A 21,165-nucleotide genomic window follows, 5' to 3' on the forward strand; every position below is an offset into this window, starting at 1 on the left:
ATCTTTAAAAAAATTTAAAAAACCATAACATACTTCAAACAGAAAACTGCAGAGAATGATATAAATCCAGCTTCATAAAATCTTAATATTTTGTTGTATTCGTTTTTTTTTTTAATTTTAATTTTTTAAAGATTTAATTTATTCATGAGAGACATGGAGGGAGAGAGAGACATAGGCAGAGGGAGAAGCAGGCTCCATGCAGGGAGCCTGATGCGGGACTCGATCCCAGGACCCCAGGATCACACCCTGGGCTGAAGGCAGTCACTAAACCGCTGAGCCACCCAGGCATCCCTGTATTCAGGTTTTTTTAAAGAGATAAAACTTAATTGATACATTTGAAGGTCTTATGTCCTCTCCATTTTTCCATTTATTCTTCTTATTCATGTGTTTGTACTACATACATGTACACGTGTGCATGCATGTGAACATATATATCCTATTATATATTCTATATCCACTAAAAATGTATAATAATATTCCCATGTTTCAAACATAATAAATGGCAGCATCATATTCACATCATTCTACACTTCATTCTTTTTGCTCAAGGTTACGTTTTAGGGATTGACCTATATTAATAAATACAGTTCTAGTTCACTTATTTCAAATGTTATTTGTGCAATAACACAAATATATTTGTACAATATATTTCCATTCTTTTTTTGATAAACATTTTTTTGATAAACATTTAAGTTCCCAATTTTTCATTATTATACACTTTCCTATAGTGACTGTTCTTGTGGTTTTGAGTTACTGTGGTTAACCTAGGAGTGGAATTGCTTGGTTCTAGAGTAAAGACCTCTTCAGCCTCATGAGATATTGCCAAATGACTCCAAAATTGTTGTACAAATTTACATCTTCACATCTTCAGCAATGTTTGTGAGAGCCAGTATGTGTGATTGTTCACATCTTCACCGACACTTGGTTACTTGTCCAGTCTTAAAAATTAGTCTAAAAAAAAAACAAAAAAAAATCAGTCTCCCAGGGATCCCTGGGTGGCGCAGCGGTTTGGCGCCTGCCTTTGGCCCAGGGCGCGATCCTGGAGACCTGGGATCAAATCCCACATCGGGCTCCCGGTGCATGGAGCCTGCTTCTCCCTCTGCCTGTGTCTCTGCCTCTCTCTCTCTCTCCCTGTGTGACTATCATAAATAAATAAAAATTAAAAAAAATCAGTCTCCTGTATGTGATAACGGAATTTTTATTCTTAGGGGTTTCAAAATTTTTTATTGTTTTAATTTTTATTTCATGAATTGCTAGTGAGGTTGGACATCTTTTGTTTTTGTTTATTGTGAATTGCCTGTTTATATCCTTCACTTGTTTTCTTATTGGTGTATAAGTATGTTTTTACAAGTTCTTGGTACTATTCTATTTTCTCTTTGTTTCTGGAATCTTTTACTAAACAGAAGTGTGTCCTTTCAGTGAAGTTAAATTTATTAATTATTTCCTTTATGATTTATCCTTTTGTGTTTTGTTTTATCCTGTTTTCCAAGTCTTAAATGTATTTTCCCATATTAATTACTTAAAAACTTAAGGCATTTTACATTTAGATCTTTAATCTGTCTAGAACTTTGTAGTGTGAGATGACATAGGAATCCAGTTATGTTTTCTATATGGATTACATCTCAACACTGTTTATTTCTCCATGGATTTCCAATGCTATATGGATTTTTTTTTTTTAGCGAAAAAAAATCCTAACATTTATTCATGACTGAAGAGCCAAGATAACAAAATAAAGATTTCAGAAGGTTTTAGAAAACTATAGTGTGCTAGGGCTGCTGTGCTACGAAGTACCGCAGACTGGGTAGCTTAAACAACAGAAATGTATTGTCTCACAGTTCTGGAGGCTGGAGGTTCAAAATCAAGGCATTATAAGGGTTGATTTCTCTCTAGGACTATGAAGGAAGGATCTGTTCAGATCTTGCTCCTTGGCTTATAGATGGCTATCTTCTCCTTATGTCTCTTCCTTTGTATATAACTCTGTTTCCAAATTTCCTCTCTTTATAAGAATAACATATTGGATTGGGGCCCAGCCTAATAACTGCTTTTTAATTGGATTGCCACTGTAAAAAAACTTTGTCTCCAAAAAGGTCATTTTCTGAGGTACTGGAGTTTGGACTTTAACATAATGAATCTCAACCCATAGCAACCATTTTGAGGTGTTTCTTGCCAATAGGTCCGACTCTTGGATGGATGTTAGTGCTATGTGTGGTAGGTGTTCACAGGGATGCCACTTTCCTTGGAGGTTCCATACATTCAATAATATATGGTCACACCAAAGATACATATGCCTGTGACCATATGACTGAGGGCTACTATGACCAGTGGGGAGAGATTTCAGATGCTTTTTGTACTCTTAATTGTAGTCTTTGAAAATGTTCTAGATCCACCTCTTTCTCCTTTAATGACTAACTGGCTTTCCATTCTTTTGAATAAAAGTGAGATATTTATTTATTTATTTCTCCTTTAATTCAACATTCAGTAAATATTTATTGAATAAGGCACAGGGGATACAGTGGAGAACATAAGACATCTGATATGCGAAGCTTGTAAGAAGAAGTATATAAATAACTAAACAAATCCACCAGATAATTATAGGTTGTAGTAGGTCCTATGAATGGTGATGTGATGGCAAAAGGCCAGAAAGAAGAGAGCAACTTTAGAAAGGGCAGGTAGCGGGATCCCTGGGTGGTGCAGCGGTTTGGCGCCTGCCTTTGGCCCAGGGCGCGATCCTGGAGACCCAGGATCGAGTCCCACATCGGGCTCCCGGTGCATGGAGCCTGCTTCTCCCTCTGCCTGTGTCTCTGCCCCTCTCTCTCTCTCTCTCTGACTATAATAAATAAATAAAAATTAAAAAAAAAAAAAAGAAAGAAAGGGCAGGTAGGGATGGGTTCTCTCTGAGGAGATAAAATTTGAGGTGAGACCTGCAAGGGTGAAGAAGCAGCCATAGAAGAGATGGAAGAATAGCATTCTTTGACGGATGCTATTAGACTGCAGAGTGTTTGGGATCAGGGACTATGGTCTGGATATACACATCTGGCTTGTTTATTGTTTGTTATAAACAGGTATCCAGTGGAGTGAGCATTAAATAAATGCTGGTTGTTTTTTTGTTAAATGACAAGGAAAGATACTTAATAAAGGAATGTTTAGAACTATATTATCTTTCTGAAAAATATTCTACCCTTTCATGCACTCTCTTGAGGTACTCTGGACTGTTTCAAATGCATTCTTAGGCTTATGTGTGCTGTTTGGAAACCAGTGATCCAAGAGACTGGATGTCAACACTGTGACAGACAAGGTACAAATAATGGTGACTCAGTTGCCTAGACATCTAGTGTTGTCTTCATAGATACTCCTGGAATTGCATAAAAACTCAGCCTTCCTGGGCAGTCCTGATGGCCCAGCGGTTTGGTGCCACCTTCAGCCCGGGGTATGATCCTGGAGACCCGGGATCGAGTCCCACATCGGGCTCCCTGCATGGAGCCTGCTTCTCCCTCTGCCTGTGTCTCTGCCTCTCTCTCTCTCTGTGTGTCTGTCATGAATAAATAAAATCTTAAAAAAAAAAAAAAACCTCAGCCTTCCTTGAATTGAGAAGAGTGACTACAAAATGAACAGAGTTTTTGTGTATTTTTTTAAAAGATTTTATTTATTTATTTGACAGGGAGAGAAAGAAAGCACAAGCAGTGGGGCAGCAGAGGGAGAGGGAGAAGCAGGCTCTCCATTGAGCAGGGAGCCTGACCGGGGGGGATCCCAGAACCCTGGGATCATGACTTGAGCCAAAGGTACATATCTAACTGATTGAGTCACCCCCAGAGCTTTTGTGTATTGACTTAAAGCCTGCAAGTACTTTTGTGTTGTGCTGTGGTTTCTCCAGTAACCTTTATGTTGGTCAGTTTCTGAGTGACTGGCCCTGTGGTCTTCTGACCTTGCTAATGGAGATAGAAATCAGCATTTTAGGTTTTACGAAAAAACTTTGTTGTCTCATAGGAGGATTGGCTGTTATTTGAGTTTGGATGTCATTATGGCTCCCTCGCTCCCTTGCTGGGTGTATACACTCTAGACAAAAGACCTCTCTACCTCCAACTGTCTTGTCATCTTACCTATCTTAGGATCCAAAATGGCCTTTAGTGTGGAGACTGTCAAAGATTTCCCTTTGGAAATCTGATAGTGACTGCTTTTGAACAGTCTCACGAGGATGTATAGTTGTTCTGTGTGCAGCCCTGGGTGCTAAACTCTTGAGAATTCACCTTAGAAGTCATTATCTTCTGGCACCTGGGTGGCTCAGACAGTTAAGTGTCTGACTTGATTTTGGCTCAGATCATGATCTCAGGGTCATGAGATTAAACCCTGCATTGAACTCTGCAGTGAGTAGAGTCTGCTTGAGATTTTCTACTTCTCTGCCTCTTCCCTCTGCTCTCATGTACTTTCTCTCTCTCGCACTCTCTTAAAAAAAAAAATCGTTATTTTTCTCCTTTTTTTTTTTTGTTAAATTGTATTTATTAATGATAGACACAGAGAGAGAGAGAGAGGCAGAGACACAGGCAGAGGGAGAAGCAGGCTCCATGCAGGGAGCCTGACACAGACTCGATCCCAAGTCTCCAGGATTAGGCCCTGGGCCAAAGGCAGGCGCTAAACCGCTGAGCCACCCAGGCATCCCAGTTCTTTTCCCTGTCATTGCAGTTCTGTAAGTGTCTCTAACAAATCTCTCCCTCCTTCCTCGCAACCAGAATTTGATCATGTGCCTAGTCACTGTGGCTTTGGGTATTACTAATTGTGCCAAAGGGAGAACCTGTATTGGGGGCAGTATACAAAAAGACCTGTTCCAAAAGGTGTGTGAAACCATAAAAGATTGTTACTATAGAATCACAGATAGGGAGGGGGACAGAAAGAATTTAACAGGAAGTCAGGCGTAGGTCCAAGGCCAGGAGACATCAAAGCCTACATTTTAAACTAGAAGGGTTTAGACCAAGAGATGCCTGGAGGGATAATCTGGAGATGAGTAATGAAGAGCTTGAAATGAAGGAACAAAGATTCACTTGTGGTTAGGTGAAGCCAGGCAGTTTGAAATCTATTAAAATTTTGCACCCAGTGAAACTTAGCTTATCTAGCTAAGATAGGAGTAGCTTCTTTTTTTTTTTTAAAGATTTTATTTATTAATGATAATCACACAGAGAGAGAGAGGCAGAGACATGGGCAGAGGGAGAAGCAGGCTCCATGCAGGGAGCCCGACGTGGGATCCAATCACAGGTCTCCAAGATCACAGGTCTCCAGGATCACGCCCCGGGCCAAAGACAGGTGCTAAACCGCTGTGCTACCCAGGGATCCCGATAGGAGTAGCTTCTTAAGGAACTAAGCCTCGCTGAATATTTTTTACAAGATATCAAGGATTCTAAGTTTGCCTCTGCCCTAAGTTTCCACTCAGGTTTTTCATTTAAAAATGTATACAGTGCTTTTCCCCCCCAATGGCAAAAAGAACTCATGTTTCATTGTTAAGTAAATTTAGACAGTAACAGAAATATTTGATATAAATGGTGAAAATCCCCCATGATCCTGTCAAAATACTAATAACCGTTTGATGTTAATATATTTGTATTTTTCCATGTCTCTCTTACACACTTTTCTGTTTTCGCTTTGTTCTTTATAAACAAAAATGTCTTGTTAACTTTTTTACTTACAGTATCTTGGAGTTTTTTTCATATTTTTTTTAAAGATTTTATTTATTTATTCATAGAGACACAGAGAGAGAGGGGCAGAGGCACAGGCAGAGGGAGAAGCAGGCTCCACGCAGGGAGCCCAACGTGGGACTCCATCCAAGGTCCCCAGGATCACACCCCCGGCCGCAGGCGGCGCTAAACCACTGTGCCACCGGGGCTGCCCTGTTCATATTTTTAATGATTGTATATAGTTTCTTACATTTAAAAGGGTATACATTAAGAAAAAAAAAAAGGGGGTATACCATAGTTAGTGTAACCATTTCCTATTGAAAACCATGTGCATTGGTTACAACATTTTAGTTATAAATGCTGCAGTGAACATCCTTGTTTACATTTTTGAACTCTTATATCAGCCTTTCTCTGGGATGGATTCCTAGAAGTGAGGTATGTAGGTCAAAAGATATATACATTTAAATTTTTAATAGATATTGTCATGCCCCCCCCAAGTGTTTTCATATTTTTATTCCCCCTAGCACTTACCTTTATTTTTTTTAAAGATTTTATTCATGAGGGACACAGAGAGGCAGAGACATAGGCAGAGGGAGAAGCAGGTTCCCTGCAGGGAGCCCAGTGCTACACTTGATCTGAGGACCCCAGGATCACGACCTGAGCCCAAGGCAGATGCTCAACCACTGAGCCACCCGGGTGCCCTGCATTTATCTTTAAGCTGAATAGCTTATCATTCTTCATGCATAAGCAGTAAAACTATAAAGAATGCTGAAGTAATTTTTATCACAAAATTAAGGATAATGATTACCTGAGGAGTGTGAAGGGGAGAGAGTTGTCATCATGGAAAGGTGCTTGGGGAGGAGGATATTCTGCTTCTTGGCATTGGTGGTAATTAAATGGATATTTGCTTGACAATTATTTATTAAACAGTACATATGTGTTTTATGTAATTGTCTTTATATATGTTTGGTAATAAAAAGGAAAAGTCATTCAACAAATATTTATGGTGTGTACCAGCTATGTATGAAAGCACTGTTCTGTGTAATAGAGTTACTGTGGCGAACAAGATAAATTCCTGTGAAAAATAATGTAGGAGGTTGACAGTAAAGAAAGAAATACATAAATAATATAAATGAGGAAGTGGTAAGTGCTAGACATAAGGTATAGCCAGGTAAAAGGGAGAAAGTGGTAGCCATAGGGACAACTTAATTTTGGATAGGGTTGTCAAGTAGGAACCTTTAAAGAGATGAGGTTTGAGCAGACATCTGATAGATAAAAAGGAGTGCAAGAATATTCCAGGCATTTAAAAGCCTAGGAATAAATGGAAAGCAGGTTGATGTGACTGGAGCATAGTCAGCTTGGGAAGGGTGTAGGTGATGAGGTCAGAGGGAGTCTATAGCCATATTCTGTAGGGCCTTACTAAGCTATGACACAGATTTGGGATTTTATTCAGTGTGCTGAGAAGCCAGTGATCTGTTTCTGGCAGGGGAGCATCATGACCTAACTGATAACTGTTTTTAAAAGATTATGTTAGCTACTTTGGGAGAATGGATTGTGGGGGCCTGTAGTAAAAGCATGGAGATCATTGAAGGACTCTCCAAGGGGACAGTTGATGGTAGGTCATGGAGGTGGTGAGAAGGGTTAGATTGGGTGTATGTTTTGAAGGTAGAACCAATAAGACTTGTTAATGGGATGGATAAATGTGAGAAAGGGAATAAGGAAAGAAATAAAAAATGGTTCCTAGATGTTTGTCACAAGCTACTAAGTTAAGAGACCAAAGACTAGATGAGAGGTAGGTTGGAATATAAAATCGAATAATTGTTTTTAGACTATTAAATTTGAGCTATCCTTTAAACATCCATGTTAGGGGCAGCCCCAGTGGTGCAGTGGTTTAGCGCTGCCTGCAGCCCAGGGCGTGATCCTGGAGACCCTGGATCGAGTCCCACGTCAGGCTCTCTCCATGGAGCCTGCTTCTCCCTCTGCCTGTGTCTCTGCCTCTCTCTCTCTCTCTCTCTCTCTGCATCTCTATGAATAAATAAATAAAATCTTAAAAAAAAAATAAAATAAACATCCATGTTTCACATTAGTAGAAAAATGAGAATTCTCTCATACTGAGGTGAAATTTTGAGTGAAATCTCCCATCTGAGCTCTCTGAGTACCTGAGATAATATTCTGGTGCTTTTTGTTAGGTTGTCACCTGAGTATTTACTCATTCAGAGCTTCTGGAGCTGTATTCTGATGAGTGCCCACTTTCCCTCCCTGACCTTGCCCTGTGATGCCCCATCTCCTCACCCACTCCCACACTCTAAGCTCCCAGAAAAGCTACTCTTAGTGAGTTGGTATCTGAGGTGTGACACATGTGGGAGGAAGTTGTGCAAACAGGTGCTTTGTCTGTTTCCTGCCTTTGGGGAGCTGTATTCCTCAGTCTGCCTCTGACAGTCTTCCCCACACACAAAGGATACAGTGTGCATACTAGCTGGAGCTAATCTTCCCTGAAAAGACTAATTTTCCTCTGAAGAGTAAACAGATCCCTCTTCTTTAAACAGCTCATTTGAGATTTGCAGCTCTGCATCTGGCACACTTCGTGAAGCAAATTTCTCCTGGGTTTCCTTCTCTGGGTTAAAGGCGTTTAAATAGTTGCCATTGGTGTCACAGTTGCTCTGCCACTGGTGGGTGACATGTAGCCATCCTTGCTTCTAGAGCCCTTTACAGTGAACAGCTGCTCATCAAAAGTAGTTTTAATTACTGAATGCACTTTTGTACCTTTTGGGGTAGGGGCTGTATTACTATTTTCTTTTTCAAATCTGCCTTATTTATAGGTCTTTGTGGAAAAAGACGAGGAGTTTTTAGTCAGCCTATCCCTGAAAGAAGTTGTGAAAAAAAGATTACTTCCCAACCAAATAACAGTTTAAATTTCCAAAGGACATCATACATGGTACCTACTCAAATAGAAAGTAATGCTAGTTATTCTTTATTTGGCAAATAAGGAAACTGAAGATCAGAAGTTTAGTGACATTGCCCAAGGCCTTACACTGGTTACAGATTAACCACTGGTTTAAAGATTGGTTTTTGTACATTTTCAAGAATGGGTAATTGATCAGAAATAAAAACCTCCCCAACAAATTGTATTTCCATCTCGTTGAATTACTTTTTAGTTGATATTTGCTGGGTATTATGGTCTGGGATGCCCCTTAACTTCAGAGTCCCTGAATAAAATGAATCCAAAGGTTGGGATCCACTTTTTAGTAATTTCTGTTTGTAATGTCAAACGTGTGCTAAAAGAATTGAAAATGATTTGTTGAGAGTATCACTTCAGCTAGAGCAGAAAAGGGGCTTTTGCATCTAGGAGCTCTCCTTTCTGAAGACAGTATTTCCAGCTTTTTCCAGATCGGTAGTACTGCTAATTAGTAGGTTAAACACATTAGGGTGGTAATTGCTTATTCTTTCAGCATATGTGTGTTTTTATTAGTGGAGTCATGCCTTGATTATTTGAACCTGTTCTTAATTATTTACAAAAGAGAGAGCCATGCCTGATTCCAGAATCTTCAGTTTGATAGTATTTACAACTGTATCTAGTTCTGATGATCTTTTTCAAAGAGGAGAGTCTCAGTTCTAGCATATTGTCTAAATTTGGGGAGTTGCAAGGCTCACAATTCAGATAAATCACTCTAAGAGTAGATCTTAATGCTTCTAGATTTGACATAATGGCAATCAGCCTTTTTTTTTTTTGGACATTGACTCTAGATTCCCTCCTCCCCTATAGACAGCTTAGTGTTGGAAGTAGAGTTAAATGAGCTGACTCTGCCTGATGTGAGATGGGGCCTTTAGATTTTATACCTGGCAAATGGGTTGCAGATGGTAGCAAGATTGGACTTTATTGGCAGCAAACAATGCACTATTTTGTTATCTATGCTGGTTAACTGATGGTTCTGGCCTCTAATTAATGTTGCCATGGGGCACCGAGTGGCTCAGTCTGTTAAGCATTTGCCTTTGGCTCAGGTCATGAACCCAAGTCCTGGGATCGAGCATCACATTGGGCTCCCTGCTCAGCGGAGAGCCTGCTTCTCCCTCTGTTGCTCCCCCTGCTTGTGCTCTCACACACTGTCAAATAAACAGTCTTTTAAATAAATAGTCTTGCCTTAAAAAAATGAAATATGTGTATTCAATGAGTAAACACAATCAGCAGAAAAGCAGGTGGTATTTTGACTCTTGTAGCATCTTCTCCATTGCTCTTCATTGGAGTCCAGGACAATAATCCAACTCTAATTGTAATTTTCAGAACTGAAAAAGAACTTCTAGTCTAGCTGGACTAGTGGTTTATAAAATGTTTGCTTTTCAGAGATTCTGCAAATTTGATTGTTTTTAAGAACTTGTAACACTTTTAGACACCATTACCAAAACAAATATCATGTATTCTCTTGAAATACACGATGCCACATTTAACATATGAAAGGTATTTGGTACCTCAGTTTGTGCTGCCAGCTTACGTTGTCTTTGTGGAGACATTGGCATACTGCCTTCCTGTTGTCCATCTCTCATATGCTGTGTAAGATGAGCTGTGTAAAAATTGGTGGCATTTATACCTACTTCACTGAGTGAATAAAAAATGTGTTTCCAGTACTTTATTTTTTTTTTTTTTTAAGATTTTATTTGAGAGCGAGAGAATGAGAGAGAGCAGGAGCACGGGGCAGAGAGGACAAGCAAATTCCCCACTGAGCAGGGAGCCCAACTTGGGGCTTGATCCCAGGACCCTGGGTTCATGACCCAAGTCAAAGGCAGACACTTAATGGCCTGAGCCACCCAAGTGCCCCTGTGGATTTCAGTTTGACATTAAAGTACTGAAAACAGGGGCACCTGGGTGGCTCAGTTGGTTAAGAGTCTGCCTTCAGCTTGTTTCAGGGTACCATGAGCCCAGCATCACAATGGGCTTTCCGCTCAGTGGGGGTCTGCTTCTTCCACTGCCTCCTTTCTGCCTTGTGCTCATGTGCACACTCTCTCTCAAATAAACAAAAAATTTTAAAAACATAGTAAAATCCACAGATACATTATATAGTCTAATTTCAGATTTTTTAAAAGCCTCATTGTTTTTACGGAGTTTAAAAATTTTATGCACTTAAATTTATAAGATATTTAATATTAATAAAAGATTAGCTTTATCTGTTTATTGAGGCTTCAAATAAGATTTCATATGGAAAAGAGTTCTGAAAAAAAAAAAAATCAAAAACCCAAAACAAAACCTCCACATAATTTGGAAAACTACTGGCTTAGGTTTTTGAGGGTTTTTTTTTAAAGATTTATTTTTTTATTTTACTTTATTTTAAATATTTTTATTTATTTATTCATGAGAAACACAGAGAGATAGGCAGAGGGAGAAGCAGGCTCCCCTCAGGGAGCTTGATGCGGGACTCAATCCTGGGATCCCAGGATCATGACCTGAGCCAAAGGCAGATGCTCAACCACTGAGCCACCCACATGCCCCTATTTATTTATTTTAGAGAAGGAGGAAGGGAGAGGGAGAGAGAAACTTAAGCAGATTCCACACTGAGCATGGAGCCCAATGTGGAGCTTGATCTCACAACCCTGAGATCATGACCTAAGCTGAAATCAAGAGTCAGACACTTAACTCATTGAGCCACCAGGTGCCTCAACATGTTCATCATTTTGTTCCAAACAGAACTTGTTGTGTTTTTTGTACTAAGGTAAGATCTCTGGTAATCACAGATTTGGGTAAATTTCTGTGATGCTGTAACTAATCCAGAATCAACAAAAATTTTTAAAGTCGGTGTATTGTTTAGATTGTCTTGGGGTAGGATAGACCCATTCATGGTTATATTAGGTAGGATAACACTATTATAAAAGATAAACCCCAAGGTCTCAATGGCTTTACATAATAGAAATGTATCCCTCATTCCTATAAGTCCAAACAATGTTCCTGTTAACATAAGGAAAAAATACAGCAGCATGTTTTAATGGAAAGACTTGGCCTGGAAAACAGAAGACCTTCTTCTAGCCTGTGCTCTGTCACTTTCTGATCTTAAATATGTCTTTAGACTGGGTGTGAGTCAGTAAAACAAGGGGATTGAACTAAATGGTTCTTTCACTCTCTAAATATATACATATACATATATATGTCTCTACATACACATATATATGTATGTGATCTCTTTTAAACACAAGATTCTTAAGGGGCATTCTCACATTATGTGGTATGTTATGAGTCTGGTAGCTTTGTAATGCTGTGTTCTTTACATGCAGAACCTATCCATCCTTCCCTAGAACCAAAGGCAGTACCCCTCTCACCAAAATTCAGTGCCTCTATATAGTGAGACCCAGAGAGGTTGAGATGTTTGGTGCCACAATGAAATTTATTTTCCATTTCAGTCATGACACATAAGGTACTTTCCCTGCACACGACTGCTGTTGTGGGCAGTGAGGAAGTGTTTGCTTGCTTTTCCTGTTTAAGATTATGCAGCATAGTACTAAGGTTTTATGAGGCTGACATTCCCAGCCCTCTACAAGTAAGTCAGATTTTCCACATTGCCCTGGTATTACCAGTCACATTCAGTACTGCATGTTTGGCATTTGCAGAACTGGAGGAATTCCCCCCACACACATCTCACGTCATCAGTTGCTAGGTTACAGCTTTTTGCATTGTCCCAGTCTGGTGATGCTGCCATGGATACCAGTTATTCCTCTGCTTATGACATTGTTCTGGTCAAGCTCAGAGCACAGGCAAGACGCAACTGTGATGTCAGAGATGTTTTAGCATATGGCTTTCCCTCTACGTTAGTGATAAGGTCTAAGTAATAGATACCAATTCCATGTCGTCTAACATTATATAAATTAAAGAAAGGAGGTATTAGCTGAATCCAAGACATGCTCCATCATATAGGACCTTTATTCCATTATTATTTTACAGAAGTAAAACTAACATTGTGAACTATGAATGAGAAACCTGCCACACTGTGTCCAATTCATGTCCCACACCAGCGTGCTGCCTCCTCTAAGGGAGGGTTAGCCATAGAATATAATCATTATTTTTGACGTTGCCCTCAAATGTTAGGGGCATTTGGGGATGATATTTGTCTTAATTTTTTTTTAAGATTTTATTTATTCACTCATGAGAGACACAGAGAGAGAGAAGCAGAGACACAGGCAGAGGGAGAAGCAGGCTCCATGCAGGGAGCCTGACGTGGGACTGGATCCTAGGTCTCCAGGATCCCGCCCTGGGCTGAAGGCAGCGCTAAACCACTGGGCCACCAGGGTTGCTCTATTTGTCTTAATTTATTAAATTATAAAGCCTGCAGTCTAAATTTTATTGCCATTTAATATCATACATGGTTATGTTTGTCTATCTTCAGTGTTTTAGACCGCACGAAGGCAGGGACTATCTTTAACTGATTTATACCCCCAGTAATGATTAGTATAGTGCCATACACATGGCAGCAATGGGTAAAAGGCTTATTGATGTGTTCTAAAGACCAAAATAATAGGCAGTTACTAATTTGACTTTAGACTTCTAGCATAATGTTTTAAGTTAGTGACAACTGTTTCATATTATAGTAGTTGAAGGTCAGCTTAACCCATGTTACTTAGCTTCTACCTGGTCTGTTTGATCTCACAGTTGAAGAAACAACTAAGGCCTTAAGAGGATGTGACTCATCTAAGGTCACAGAGCAAATAAAGCTGTGGCTTAGGCAAACGTGTTATAAAAAAATCTGTAAAAAGCAGATTTTAAAATCTTTACAGTAAAAATAATTGTTTACTTAAACAGTAGTTTGTTTTATGCCATTAGTTTACCTAAAAAGCTGGTAAACATTATTAAAGAGGAACTTCAGTGTTTAACAGGAGCTTTGTGAAGAGCATACCAATTTTTATTTTATGTCAACTCAAAGCCTTGTAGTCTACCTATTTTACTTATTCCTCAAAACCAGGTTGAAATTGAACATAGCATAGGATTGAGGACAGTCTTTCAAAATTAAGATACTATTTTAAAACTTGCAGAATTTGAATTAAAAAGTCATCCCTTGGGGTGCCTGGCTGGCACAGTTGGTTAGGTGTCCAACTCTTGATTTCAGCTCAGCTCATGATCTCAGGGTCATGAGATCAATCCCTGGGTGGCTCTATGCTCATTGCGGAGTCTGCTTAAGACTCTCTGTCCCTCCCCTCCCTGTACGCATGCTTGCGTTCTCTCTTTCAGATAAATAAGTAAATCTTAAACAAACAAACAAAAAGGGTCCCTGGGGTGGCTCAGTTAGTTAAGCATCTGACTCTTGATTTCAGCTCAGGTCATAATCTCAGGATTGTGGGATCACCCCTCCCCACCCCCACCATGTGCTCAGTGTGGAGTCTGCTTGACTCTCTCCCTCTGCTCCTCCCCCCTGTTTATGGTCTCTGTCTCTTAAAATAAATAAATAAAATCTTACCAAAAAAAAAGTCATCCCTTGAATGTGGTGGCGCTTCCCTAAGTGAAAGGAATTTATTTACCAAATACAATCCTTTTGTTTGAGGAAAAAAACCAAAATGAATATAAATGTGTCTTCTGAAACACATACTGCCAAAGATATCGGTTATGGACTTTAACTATCAGCAGGACACACAGACAAATCCCTGAGAGTCAGAGAAAGCAATAAGGCAGGAGCTCTCAAAAGATGAAGTGTAGGGCAGCCCTGATGGCTTAGCGGTTTAGCGCCGCCTTCAGCCCAGGGCATGATCCTGGAGACCCAGGATCGAGTCCCACATCGGGCTCCCTACATGGAGCCTGCTTCTCCCTCTGCCTGTGTCTGTGTCTCTCTCTCTCTCTCTCTCTGTCTCAAATAAATATAAAAAAAATCTTTAAAAAATAAAAATAAAAAAAGGAAGTTCAGCCACTTTCTGATTAAAAAAAAAAAGCTTCCTATTCTAAAAAAAAAAAAAAAAAAGATGAAGTATAATTCAAGATGAATGTCCCCTCCTTCCTAGGACTAGAGAATCAGAGTCTGCCCCCTCCTTTCTCTTCTATTGCCATATCCCCTGTTGAGGCTCTCTGAACTTCATGCAGTAATCTGCCATGTATCTCCCTGCCATGATGCTCTGCCCCTCCATTTTCTCCCATTGTCAGATGACCAGGGAGACGTGATCCATGGATGTGTCAGACAGCTCATGCTTCAGGAGCTTTTTCTTTGCTTACTAAATAAAGTTGGAGCTCCATGATATGGCTGTCAAAGACCTGTACCATCTGGACCTAGCCTAGCACATATTTTGAGCCTTTACCTTTCTTTTTGGAGCTCCATGCTTCAACCAAATTGGCCTATTTCCTGTGAATGTCCTGTGCTTTCCCACCTCATATTGTCTCCTCACCTGTTAGAATTTTACCCAGTCCTTAAGGTCGAGCGTACTTGCCATGTCCTTCATAACACCTTTGCTCTCCTTCCCCCACCAGTTGTCATTTCTCCTTCTACTAACCAGCAAGAGCACTTTAGTACCTTTCTTTTGTCACTTACATTCTACCATCTATGATGGTTGATTCATGTACTTGACTCTGTTGCACCAAAGGCTGTATACTCAGGGTACTACCCACAGAGGGCAGAGCCTTGCATGAAATATGGATGCTTAGTTAGTATTAAAACTACATTCACAGTCAAGCAAATATATATTATGTAGTTCTGTGATTCAAGTGTGTAACAAATTTGAGTGTTTACTGAAAGATTTTACACACCTAGATAATTAATATTTTACTTCCTTTAATGTACACTCTTTTTTTTTCCTTAGGAAATACTTATTAACTTTTTTTAAAGATTTTATTTATTCATGAGAGACACAGAGAGAGAGAGAGAGAGGCAGAGACACAGGCAGAGGGAGAACGAGGCTCCATGCAGGGAGCCCGGCATGGAACTCGATCCCGGGTCCCCAGGATCACACCCTGGGCTGAAGGCGGCGCTAAACTGCTAAGCCACCGGGGCTACCCACTTACTAACTTTTTAAAAACTTTTTTTTTTTTTAAGATAGACAGAGAGAGAGAGAGAGAGAGAGGCAGAGACACAGGCAGAGGGAGAAGCAGGCTCCATGCACCAGGAGCCCGACGTGGGATTCAATCCCGGGTCTCCAGGATCGCGCCCTTGGCCAAAGGCAGGCACTAAACCGCTGCGCCACCCAGGGATCCCACTTTTTAAAAACTTTTGAGATAATATTGACATGTAACATGTTAGTTTCCAGTGTATAACAATGATTTGATATTTGTATGTATTGCAAAATGATCACCAAATGTACACTCACCCTTGTTGATTTCCTTCACCATTGTCTACATCACTGGCTTCCGGTCTTTCAGCATGAGGACTCTTGCCTTTTAAAAATCTAATCAGGGGTGCCTGGGTGCCTCATTTGGTTCGGTGACCAGCCCTTGGTTTTGGCTTAGGTCGTGATCTTGAGCTCCTGGAATCCAGCCCCACATCAGGCTCCCTGCTCAGCAGAGAGTCTGCTTGTCTTCCTCTCCTGCCTCTCTCCCTGCTCATGTGCAGGCTCAGGCTTGTGTTCTCTCTCTCTGAAATAGGTAAATCTTTTAAAAAATTAAAAATAAAAATCTAATTGAATACCCTTTATAGTATTTTTGGATACCCTTATAAAAGCCTTATAAAAAACCTTATAAAATTTACCCATTGGAAGTGTTACAACTGAGTTATTTTTAGCAAGTGTATAATAGAGTTGTGCAGCCATCACCACAATCAGTTTCAGAACATTTCTGTAATTCCACCCCCTACCCCTGCCCAGAAAGGTCCTTCATGTCCTTTTGTTTTTTGTTTATTTGTTGTTTTTTTTTTAATTTATTTATGATAGTCACAGAGAGAGAGAGAGAGAGGCAGAGACACAGGCAGAGGGAGAAGCAGGCTCCATGCACCGGGAGCCTGATGTGGGATTCGATCCCGGGTCTCCAGGATCGCGCCCTGGGCCAAAGGCAGGCGCCAAACCGCTGCGCCACCCAGGGATCCCCTTCATGTCCTTTTGTAGTCAGTCCCCATCCCACCCTCAGCTCCGGGCAAACAATCTACTGTATTGTCTGTATTGACTTACCTTCTCTGGATATTTCATATAATTGGAATCAGAAAGCATATAGTTTTCTTGTGTCTGGTTTCTTTCACTTAGCATAATGTTTGTGAGGTTCATTTGTGTTCTTGCACATATTAGTAGTTCCTTTTTATTGTTGAATAGTATTCTCTTTTATAGCTATACTGCGTTTCACTTACCCATTGATGGACATTTGGATTATTTCTAGTTTTCGACTATTATGAATAGTGCTGCTATGAATATTCATGTATAAGCCTTTGTGTAGACATATGTTTTTGTTTCTCTTAGGTAGATAGCTAGCAGTGAAATTGCTGTATGGTATGTTTAAGAAACTGCCGAACTATGAGGATGTGGAGGAAAAAGCCTTCGTGCACTGTTGGTGGGAATATAAACTGGTGCAGGCACTGTTCGAAACAGTCTGGAGGTTCCTCAAAAAATTAAAAATAGAACTACCCTAGGTATTTACTCAAAGAATTTTATTTTTTTTAAGATTTTATTTAGGGATCCCTGGGTGGCGCAGCGGTTTGGCGCCTGCCTTTGGCCCAGGGCGCGATCCTGGAGACCCGGGATCGAGTCCCACATCGGGCTCCCGGTGCATGGAGCCTGCTTCTCCCTCTGCCTGTGTCTCTGCCTCCTCTCTCTCTCTCTCTCTGTGGCTATCATAAATAAAAAAAAAAAAAAAAAAAGAAACTGCTTTAAAAAAAAAAATAATAAGATTTTATTTATTCATGAGAGAGACAGAGAGAGAGGCAGAGACACAGGCAGAGGGAGAAGCAGGCTCCATGCAGGGAGCCTGATGTGGGACTTGATCCCGGGTCTCCAGGATCACACCCTGGGCCGAAGGCAGGCGCTAAACCAGTGAGCCCCCCAGGCATCCCCAGATTTTATTTCCTAAATAGCTTTCTCCACTAAAAAGAACCAAGGCTCGGAATAACAACTAATTCCAAGTAAAGTAGGAACTTAACAGAGTGAGCTTGAGACATTATCTTGTGCTAAACACATGAAAGCTTTCAAAATCTAATGGATATATACTTCAATTAGAAATGGAGTTGTGTCAGAAGGACAGAGACATCTGTTTGAAGGAATTCCCACTGGCAAAAGTTGGAAGTACTGGAGCATTAGGGAGAAAAATGGCTGCAATTAACTTATACGCATGAATTTGTAAAAATCTGAGTCCACAATACTCAGAAAAAATAGTCCCCCACACAAACACAATTGTCAGCATTAAAAATTCCTCTAATGTTATTAGCTCATTACTCTAAATACTGATAAAAGGAAATAACTGAGTATTTTTCCAGGAGCTCTTTATTTTTTAAGGTAATTGAATAACTCTAAGTGATGATGGAATGTTCTTTCACAAGAATGCCAGCTAATATTTTTAGAAGGAATGATATAATTAGAGAATCACCATTTCAACTCCTAAGAAAATAACGGATTCAGGCGAAAATATCTATAGATGGTAAAAATAATTAGGTAAAAGAGAGCTGGACATATCACCCCACAGATTACTTGATTATTTCTTTTCTTTCTTTTTTTTTTTTTTTTTTTGATTATGTCAACTTTACCATAGAGGAATCGTCTTAACCTAGTGATCTGTCTTGGCATCATGAATCATGGGACAACAGACATTATGTGCTTCTTGTTGAGATGCAGCATAAAGGAAACAGCTTCACCTATGATGGATTTGTGTGAACTTGTTTAACTTGATTTAAGGCTTTTAGAGTGACTTTGAGTTTACGGAAAATACTGAGATGAGAGCAGGAGTCAGCAAAATATGACCCTCAGGCCAAACCAGCCTAAGCCTTGTTTTTCTATAACCCTTGAGCTAAGAGTGGTTTTTACATTTTTTTAATTTTTATTTATTTATGATAGTCACACAGAGAGAGAGAGAGGCAGAGACATAAGGCAGAGGGAGAAGCAGGCTCCATGCACCGGGAGCCCGACGTGGGATTCGATCCCGGGTCTCCAGGATCGTGCCCTGGGCCAAAGGCAGGCGCTAAACCGCTGCGCCACCCAGGGATCCCATGGTTTTTACATTTTTAAATGATCATAACAACAGCAACAAAACATGCAAAAAAGGGTATGACAGAGATATTATGTGGCCCACAAAGCCTAAAATATTTACTTTCTAGATCTTTAAAGAGAATTTGCCAGCCCTGAGTTAGAGGAACAAGTTAATTGATTTATAATTATAAGGGTGCAATCAGACAGATACAGAAAGTGGACATCCTACAAGAAAACTGGCTAGGTCACAGAAAAACTAAAGAGAATTATTAGCTTTAAGAGATACATTGGTAACTGCCATTTCAACTGAGCTGGAATAATAGGAGCCAGATTTACCTTCCTGCTTAAAAATACCAAACTGGGGCTCCTGGCTGACTCAGTCAGTAAAACATGTGACTCTGATCTTGGGATTGCAAGTTCAAGCCCCATGTTGGGCACAGAGCCTACTTAAAAAACAAAAATTAAAAAACCCAGCAAAGTATGAAACAATGGTTTTCAAGACACTGGGAATCAGGAAATGAAGGACAGTGATCCCTGAGAGATGGCAAACAAAAGAAGTGAGCCCTACAATTCCCCATTCTGCCTTGAGTTTCCAGGCTCTGGCATCAGGAGCAGGAACTGAAGGAGAGCCCAAGAGACTGCCTGAGTTGACAAGGAGCTGTGAGTCCAGGAGATCAGTGCAACTATAGTTCATAGGACAGAGCACCAGAATGAAGAGAGATAACAGAACCACAGAGATCTATAGAAGGTCTCCCTTGAATACTCAGAAGAGACTGATCAACGCAAGCATTTGAGCAAACTACTCCAGACTAGAGTTTCAGAGTTTAGAAGGAATGGAATCCAGTGTTCACACAGTGGTAGCAATAGGAACTGTTACTACCAGCCAAATTAGAGAATTTCATAATTCATGAGGCATTAGGTAGAGTACTTGGGACAGTCTTGAGTTAATAGTAGGGAATAATTCACTCTAGACTGAGTACTGCTCTGTACTTGCCTAACACAAATATTAAAGCAAGATTCAAAAGGATCAAATTGTGCCTAAGTAATTTTACTATATCCCAGAAAAAAACTCAAGCAGAGTTGTAGGAATACAAAAATACTCAACACCTTACAAGATAAAAATTATAATGTCTGGCATCTAATAAAAGATTATCAGGAATGGAGGGAAGCAAGAAAACATGATCCATAATAATCAGTCAATTGAAATCAGTCAATTGAAACCCATCCAGAGCTGACAAAGATACTAGAACTAGCAGAGAAGAACATTAGGGTTCTTATAACTTGCACTCTGTTCAAAAGATAAGTAGAGACATGGAAGGTATAAAACAGACCCAAATAGAATTTCTAGAAATGAAAATTATGTCTTAGATGAAAAATAGAGTAGATTAATGGCAGATTAGACATTGCAAATGAAAAAATTAGGGAAATTGAAGGCATAGTAATAGAAATTATCCACAGTAAAATACAGAAAGAGCATCAGTGAGCTCTAGGATAACATTAAATGGCCTATAATATATGTGTAACTAGAGTTCTTTAAGAGGAGGAGGTGGTACAGAAAAGATATTTGAAGAAATAATGGCTGAAAATTGTCCAAACTTGAAGAAAAGTATAAACATACAGATCTAAGAAGTTCAGTCAAGCCTAAACACAAGAAACATGATGAAAACCATAATTTATCTGTTTATTACCTTTCAACTCCAGATGCATCCTTCAATATTATCTGAGAAAAAGGAATTCTTTTAAGTCTGTTGTCTTTGAAGTTGAGTGCATGATGTTAAGCTTTCTTATATAGGGCATTGGTGTTGGAAGGAATTATAGGAGACGAGCTCTCTTGTTTCTGGTGCAGGTTGTGAGTTGGAGGAATGGGTGTGAGGATATCCAGTGAGCCTCACTGGAATGTGGTCTCTGCAGTGTTTACACCTCAGTCCTTTTTCCAGTGTTCACAATGTATAAACTGGAACTTCCTTGTGACCTTGTGCTCTGAAGGCTTCCTGTCCCCCCACCCCCACCCCTGCTGACATTCATAACCCCACTCCACCACATGTCATTTCTTCTGATTACCTGCTTCCAATTTACTCCAGAGAATAGCTTATTGTTTGCCCAGGAACTCAGGACTACCTCTGGTCTGGCCAAACGAGCAAACTTCTCTGCTGTCCAGGGAGCTAAATTGTATCTTCCAACTTTGTCCTTTATGGGTACTTTCAGTCAGCTATGGGTACCATATAGGGTTTTCTTATTTCTTTTAGTTACTCTTTTGTTATAGTTAGAATCCTTTGTTTTAAATTTTTCCTTTTAACCTACTGTGTGCTTTCTGTTTCCTGATTTGACCCAATTTCTACAGACACCAAGGCATATAATAATCAAACTGTTAATAAAGAGAAAATATTAAAAATAGCCAGAGAAAGACTCTACCTAAAGAGGAACAAAAATATGAATGACATCAGATTTCTCATAAAAAACA

General features: G+C 39.8%; 1 protein-coding gene across 2 annotated transcripts in view; it reads left to right on the forward strand.

The window, feature by feature from the left end:
• The window catches only part of BICDL1 (BICD family like cargo adaptor 1), a 102,248-nt gene that overhangs the window by 13,460 nt on the left and 67,623 nt on the right, over nucleotides 1-21,165 (forward strand). The window lies entirely within an intron of this gene.

This window comes from Canis lupus, chromosome 26 (genome assembly GCF_011100685.1).
Source record: "Canis lupus familiaris isolate Mischka breed German Shepherd chromosome 26, alternate assembly UU_Cfam_GSD_1.0, whole genome shotgun sequence".
Classification (NCBI taxonomy): Eukaryota; Metazoa; Chordata; class Mammalia; order Carnivora; family Canidae; genus Canis; species Canis lupus.